This window comes from Urocitellus parryii, unplaced genomic scaffold (genome assembly GCF_045843805.1).
Source record: "Urocitellus parryii isolate mUroPar1 unplaced genomic scaffold, mUroPar1.hap1 Scaffold_270, whole genome shotgun sequence".
In the NCBI taxonomy this organism is placed as follows: Eukaryota; Metazoa; Chordata; class Mammalia; order Rodentia; family Sciuridae; genus Urocitellus; species Urocitellus parryii.
The window spans coordinates 75,737-83,254 of record NW_027552588.1 but is presented as its reverse complement, the minus strand read 5'-3'; positions in this window follow the sequence as shown (position 1 = coordinate 83,254).

Here is a 7,518-nt window from a genome sequence, read left to right as displayed (position 1 = left end):
TAGGGTTCAGGTTATGGTTCGTGTTCAGGTTCGGGTTCGGTTTAGTGCTAGTGGTAGGGTTATTGTTAGGTTCGAGTTCGGGTTAGGGTTCAGGTTAGGGATAGGGTTAGGGTTAGGTTTAGGTTTAGGGTTTGGGTTAAGTTTAGCGTTCGGTTTTGGGTTAGGGTTCGGGTTAGTGTTAGGTTTAGGGTTCAGGTTCGGTTTAGGTTTAGGATTAGGGTTAGGGTTAGGTTTAGGGTTTGGGTTAGGGTTAGGGTTAGGGTTAGGTTTTGGGTTAGGGTTAGGGTTAGGGTTAGGTTTAGGGTTAATGTTAGGTTTCAGGATCCGTTTAGGGTAAGGGTTAGGGTTAGGTTTAGGTTTAGGTTAGGGTTAGGGATTTAAGTTATGTTTAGGGGCAGGGTTAGGTTGCAGTTTCAGGTTAGGTTTATGGTTAAGGTTAGGGTTAGTGTTTGTGTTAGGGTTATGGTTAGGGTTTGAGTTCGGGATAGGGTTAGGTTTCAGGTTAGGGATTGGGTTAGGGTTAGGTTTAGGGATAAGGTTCGGGATAGGGTTCGGGTTAGGGTTGGGGTTCGGATTATGGTTATGGTTAGGGTTAGCGTTAGGGTTAGGGTTCGGGTTGGGTTAGGTTTAGGGTTAGGTTTAGGATTAGGGTTAGGGTTTGGGTTCGGATTAGGGTTAGGGTTAGGGTTTGGGTTAGGATTAGGGTTAGGGTTCGGTTTAGGGTTAGGGTTCAGTTTCGGGTTAGTGTTCAGTTCTGGTTAAGGTTAGGGTTCGGGTTATGTTTAGGGTTAGGGTTCGGGGTAGGGTTAGGTTAAGGTTCGTGTTAAGGTTAGGATTAGGGTTAGGGTGAGGGTGAGGGTAAGGTTTAGGCTTACGGTTATGGTTACGGTTATGGTTCGGTGTAGGGTTAGGGTTATAATTTGTGTTAAGGTTAGGATTAGGGTTAGGGTGAGGGTTAGGGTTAGGGTTCCGGTTAGTGTTAGGTTTATGGTTAGGGTTCGGGTTAGGGTTAGGGTTAGGGTTCAGGTTATGGTTCGGGTTCGGGTGCGGGTTAGGGTTAGGGTTAGGATTATGGTTAGGGTTCGTGTTCGTGTTCGGGTTAGGGTTAGGGTTAGGGTTAGGCTTACGGTTAGGTTTAGGGTTAGGGTTAGGTTTAGGATTCGGTTTAGGGTTAGGGTTAGTGTTCAGGTTCGGGTTAGGGTTCAGGTTAGGTTTAGGGTTAGGGTTAGGGTTTGTTTTCGGATTAGGGTTAGGGTTTGGGTTCTGGTTTGGGTTAGGGTTAGGGTTAGGGTTAGGGTTCAGGTTAGGATTAGGGTTAGGGTTAGGGTTAGGGTTCGGGTTCAGGTTAGGGTTAGGGTTAGGGTTAGGGTTAGGGTTATGGTTCAGTTAGGTTTGGGTTAGGGTTAGAGTTCGGTTTAGGGTAAGGCTTAGGGTTAGGGTTAGGATTAGGGTTAGGGTTCGGGTTCTGGTTCGGGTTAGGTTAGGGTTAGGGTTAGGGTACAGGATAGGGTTCGGGTTCAGGTTCGGGTTTGGGTTACAGTTAGGGTTAGGGTTCGGGTTCGGATTAGGTTTAGGGTTAGCGTTATGGTTAGAGTTAGGTTTAGGGTTACGGTTTCGGTTAGGGTTAGGGTTAGGGTTAGGGTTCGGGTTCTGGTTAGGGTTAGTGTTAGGGTTCGGGTTCGGTTTAGTGTTAGGTTTAGGGTTCCGGATAGGGTTAGGGTTAGGGTTAGGGTTCGGGTTCGATTAGGGTTAGGGTTAGGGTTAGGGTTAGTGTTCGGGTTAGGGATACGGTTAGATTTGGGTTCGGTTTCAGTTTAGGTTTAGGTTTACGTTTAGGGTTACGGTTAGGTTTAGGGTTCAGGTTAGGGTTAGGGTTTGGATTAGGGTTAGTGTTAGGATTCGGGTTAGGGTTAGGGTTGTGTTCGGGTTCGGGTTAGGGTTCGGGTTACAGTTAGAGTTACAGTTAGGTTTCGGGTTAGAGTTAGTTTTAGGGTTAGGGTTCGAGTTAAGGATAGGATTAGGGTTAGGGTTAGGGTTCGGGTTAGGGTTAGGGTTAGGGTTAGGTTTCGGGTTCGGGTTCAGTTTCGGGTTATTATTAGGTTTAGGGTTCGGGTTAGTGTTCTGTTTCTGGTTAGTATTAGGGTTACGGTTTGGGTTGTGGTTAGTGTTCGGGTTAGGGTCAGGGTTCTGGTTCGGGTTAAGGTTAGGATTAGGGTTAGGGTTAGGGTTAGGGTTAGGGTTGGGTTTCGGATTCGGGTTCCGGTTACGTTTAGGATTCAGGTTAGGGTTAGGGTTAGGGTTAAGCTTAGGGTTAGGGTTAGTGTTCGGTTTAAAGTTAGGGTTCGAGTTTGGGATCTGGTTAGGGTTAGGGTTAGGGTTAGGGTTCTGGTTCGGGTTAGGGTACATGTTCGGGTTCGGGTTCGGGTTACGGTTAGGGTTAGGGTTAGGGTTAAGGTTCGAGTTTGTGTTCGAGTTAGGGTTAGTGTTAGGCTTACGGTTAGGGTTAGGATTAGGGTTAGGTTTCGTTTTAGTTTAGGGTTAGTGTTCGGGTTCGGGTTAGGTTTCGGGTTAGGGTTAGGGTTAGGGGAAGGGTTTGTTTTCGGGTTACGGTTAGGGTTAGAGTTCTGGTTCAGGTTCGGGTTAGGGTTAGGGTTCGGGTTCGGGTTAGGTTAGGGTTAGGGTTAGGGTTCAGGTTAGGGTTCGGTTTCAGTTTTGGGTTCGGTTTAGGGTTAGGGTTAGGGTTAGGGTTAGGGTTAGGCTTAGGGTTCTGTTTCGGGTTCGGGTTAGGGTTAGGGATCGGGTTCGGGTTAGGGTTTGGGTTAGGTTTGGGTTTGGGTTATGCTTAGGGTTAGTGTTAGTGTTAGTGTTAGGGTTCAGTTAGGTTTGGGTTAGGGTTAGGGTTAGGGTTAGGGTTCGCGATAGGGTTCGGGTTAGGGTTTGTGTTATTGTTAGTTTTAGAGTTAGGGTTATGATTCGCATTAGAATTAGGGTTCGGGTTCGGTTTCGGGTAGGGTTATGGTTAGGTTCGGTTTCAAGTTAGGTTTAGGGTTAGGGTTAGGGTTCGGTTTAGTGTTCTGGTTAGGTTTAGGTTCATGGTTAGGGTTAGGGTTCGGGTTCGGGTTAGGGTTAGGGTTAGGGTTAGGCTTCAAGTTAGGTTTTGGGTTCAGGTTCGGGTTCGGTTTAGGTTTAGTGCTAGAGTTAGAGTTAGGGTTCGGGTTGAAGTTAGGGTTAGTGTAGGGGTTATGGTTAGGGTTAGGGTTAGGGTTAGGGTTCGGGTTCAGGTTCGGGTTCGGGTTAGGTTTAGGGTTAGGTTAGGGTTACGGTTTGGGTTAGGGTTATGGTTAGGGTTTGAGTTCGGGTCATGGTTAGGGTTCTGCTTAGGGTTAGGGTTAGGGTTAGGGTTTGGATTAGGGTTAGGTTAGGTTTAGGTTTATGGTTATGTTAGGGTTAGGGTTAGGGTTCATGTTAGGGTTAGGGTTAGGGTTAGGGTTAGGTTTAGGGTTAGGTTTAGGGTTCGGTTCGGGTTAGGGTTAGGTTTAGGGTAAGGGTTAGGTTTAGGGTTTGGGTTAGAGTTAGGGGTCTTGTTAGGCTTAGGGTTCGGGTTATGATTAGGGTTAGGGCTATGGTTCTGATCGGGTTCGGGTAAGGGTTAGGGTTAGGATTAGGTTTCGGTTTCGGTTTCGGGTTAGGGTTAGGGTTAGGGTTCGGATTAGGATAGGGTTAGGGTTAAGGGTAGGGTTTGGGTAAGGGTTCTGGTTAGGGTTGGGTTAGGTTTAGGTTTAGGGTTAGGGTTAGGGTTAGGTTTAGGTTTCGGGTTAGGTTTAGGTTTAGGGTTAGGGTTAGGGTTCGGGTAAGGTATAGGGTTTGGGTTAGGGTTAGGTTTAGGATTAGGGTTCAGGACGGGTTCGGGTAAGGTTTAGGTTTAGTGGTAGTGTTAGGGGTAGGGTTAGGTTTCGGGTTCGGGTTAGGGTTAGGGTTCGGGTTATGATTTGGATTAGGGTTATGGTTTGGGTCGGGTTCGGGTAAGGGTTAGGGTTAGGGTTAAGGTTAGGGTAAGGGTTCGGGTTCGGGTTAGGGTTAGGGTTAGGTTTAGGTCTCAGATTAGGGTTAGGGTTAGGGTTATTGTTAGGGTTAGAGTTCGGGTTCGGGTTAGGGTTAGTGTTAGGTTTAAGATTAGGTTTAGGGTTCGGTTCGGATTAGGGTTATGGTTAAGGATCGGGTTGGGGTTCGGATTAGGATTAGGGTTAGGGTTAGGGTTAGGGTTAGGGTAAGGTTTTGGGTTAGGGTTAGGGTTAGGTTTAGGGTTTGAGTTAGGTTTAGGGTTCGGGTTCGGGTTAGGATTCGGGTTAGTTTTAGCGTTCAGGATAGGGTTCGGGTTCATGTTCGGGTTCGGTTTAGGGTTAGGGTTAGTGTTAGGGTTAGGGTTAGCCTTAGTGTTCGGGTTAGGGTTAGGGTTAGGGTTCGGGTTAGGGTTAGATTTAGGGTTAGGGTTAGGGTTAGGGCTATGGTTAGGGTTAGGGTTCAGGTTATGGTTAGGGTCAGTGTTAGGGTTCGGGTTCGGGTTAGGGTTAGGTTTAGGGTTCGGGTTCGGGTTAGGGTTAGGGTTAGGTTTAGGGTAAGGGTTAGGTTTAGGGTTTGGGTTAGGCTTAGGGTTCTTGTTAGGCTTAGGGTTCGGGTTATGATTAGCGTTAGGGCTATGGTTCTGATCGGGTTCGGGTAAGGGTTAGGGTTCAGATGAGGTTTCGGTTTCGGTATCGGTTTCGGGTTAGGGTTAGGGTTTGGATTAGGATAGGGTTAGGGTTATGGGTAGGGTTTGGGTAAGGGTTCTGGTTAGGGTTAGGGTTAGGTTTAGGATTAGGTTTCGTGTTAGTGTTAGGGTTCGGGTTATGATTAGGGTTCGGATTCAGGTTCAGGTTTGAGTTAGGGTTAGGTTACGGGTTTGGGTTAGAGTTAGGGTTAGGGTTAGGTTTAGCGTTAGGTTTAGGGTTCGGGTTAGTGTTAGGGTTAGGTTTCGGATTCGGTTTTGGTTTCGGGTTAGTGTTATTGTTAGGGTTTCGGATCGGGTTAGGGTTGGGTTAGATTTAGGTTTAGGGTTAGGGTTAGGTTTCGGGTTATGTTTAGGTTTAGGGTTAGGGTTAGGGTTCGGGTAAGGTATAGGGTTTGGGTTAGGGTTAGGTTTAGGATTAGGGTTCAGGACGGGTTCGGGTAAGGTTTAGGGTTAGTGGTATTGTTAGGGGTAGGGTTAGGTTTCGGGTTCGGGTTAGGGTTAGGGTTCGGGTTATGATTTGGATTAGGGTTATGGTTTGGGTCGGGTTCGGGTAAGGGTTAGGGTTAGGGTTAAGGTTAGGGTAAGGGTTCGGGTTCGGGTTAGGGTTAGGGTTAGGTTTAGGTCTCAGATTAGGGTTAGGGTTAGGGTTATTGTTAGGGTTAGAGTTCGGGTTCGGGTTAGGGTTAGTGTTAGGTTTAAGATTAGGTTTAGGGTTCGGTTCGGATTAGGGTTATGGTTAAGGATCGGGTTGGGGTTCGGATTAGGATTAGGGTTAGGGTTAGGGTTAGGGTTAGGGTAAGGTTTTGGGTTAGGGTTAGGGTTAGGTTTAGGGTTTGAGTTAGGTTTAGGGTTCGGGTTCGGGTTAGGATTCGGGTTAGTTTTAGCGTTCAGGATACGGTTCGGGTTCATGTTCGGGTTCGGTTTAGGGTTAGGGTTAGTGTTAGGGTTAGGGTTAGGGTTAGCCTTAGTGTTCGGGTTAGGGTTAGGGTTAGGGTTCGGGTTAGGGTTAGATTTAGGTTTAGGGTTAGGGTTAGGGCTATGGTTAGGGTTAGGGTTCAGGTTATGGTTAGGGTCAGTGTTAGGGTTCGGGTTCGGGTTAGGATTAGGGTTAGGGTTCGGGTTATGATTTGGGTTAGGGTTATGGTTTGGGTCGGGTTCGGGTAAGGGTTAGGGTTAGGGTTAAGGTTCGGTTTCGGGTTAGGTTTAAGGTTAGGGTTTGGGTTAGTGTTAGAGTTCGGATTCGGGTTCGGGTTAGGGTTCGGGTATAGCTTAGGGTTAGGGTTAGGGTTAGGTTTAGGGTTAGGGTTAGGGTTCGGGTTCGGGTTAGGGTTAGAGTTAGGGTTAGGGTTAGGTTTAGCGATAGGGTAAGGGTTCAGGTTATGTTTAGGGTCAGAATTAGGGTTCGGGTTCGAGTTAGGGTTCGGGTTAGGGTTAGAGTTAGGGTTAGGGTTAGGGTTAGGGATAGGGTTAGGGTTAGGGTTCGGGTTCAGGTTCGGTTTAGTGTTAGTGTTAGGGTTAGGGTTAGGTTTCCGGATAGGGTTCGGGTTAGGGTTCGGGTTCGGGTTAGAATTAGGTCTAGTTTTGGAGTTAGGGTAAGGATTCGGGTTAGAATTAGGGTTTGGGTTCGGGTTCGGGATAGGTTTAGGGTTAGGGTTCGAGTTCGGGTTATGGTTAGGGTTAGGGTTCGGTTTAGTGTTCCGGTTAGGTTTAGGTTTATGGTTATGTTTAGGGTTCGGGTTCGGGTTAGGGTTTGGGTTAGGGTTAGGGTTCAGTTTCGGGTTCACGTTAGGGTTAGGGTTCGTGTTAGGATTAGGTTTAGGGTTAAAGTTAGGGTTCAGGTTAGTGTTCGGTTTCAGGTTCGTGTTCGTTTTAGGTTTAGGGTTATGATTAGGGTTTGGGTTAGGGTTATGGTAAGGGTTCGATTTCGGGTTAGGGTTAGGGTTCGGGTTAGTGTTAGGTTTAGGGTTGGTGTTAGGGTTAGGGTTAGGTTTAGGGTTAGGGTTCTGGTTCGGTTTAGGGTTAGGGTTAGGGTTAAGGTTCAGGTTAGGGTTCGGGTTCTGTTTCGGGTTCGGTTTAGGGTTAGGGTTAGGATTCGTGTTGAGGATAGTGTTAGTGTTCGGGTTAGGGTTAGGGTTAGCGTTAGGGTTCGGGTTCAGGTTTGGGTTCGGTTTAGGTTTAGGGTTAGTGTTAGGGTTAGGGTTTGGGTTAGTGTTAGGGTTAGGGTTTGAGTTCGGGTTAGGGTTAGTTTGCGGTTAGGGTGACGGTTAGTGTTAGTGTTAGGGTTAGGGTTAGGTTTAGGGTTAGGGTTCGGGTTTGGAATCGGGACAGGGTTAGGGTTCGGGTTATGGTTAGGGTTCAGGTTAGGGTTCGGGTTCAGGTTCGTGCTCGTTTTAGGTTTAGTTTTAGGGTTAGGGTTAAGGTTTGGGTTGAAGTTAGGTTTACTGTTAGGGTTAGGGTTAGGGTTTGGGTTAAGGTTAGGGTTCGGGTTCATGTTCGGGTTCGGTTTAGGTTTAGGGTTAGGGATAGGGTTAGTGTTTGGGTTAGGGTTATGGTTAGGGTTCGAGTTCAGGTTAGGGTTATGGTTCGGGTTAGTGTTAGGGTTAGTGTTAGGGTTAGGGATAGGGTTCTGGTTAGGGTTAGGGTTAGGGTTATGGTTCGGATTAGGGTTAGGTTTAGGGTTAGTGTTCGGGTTAGGGTTAGGGTTAGGGTTAGGTTTAGGATTAGGTTTAGGGTTCGGTTCAGGTTATGGT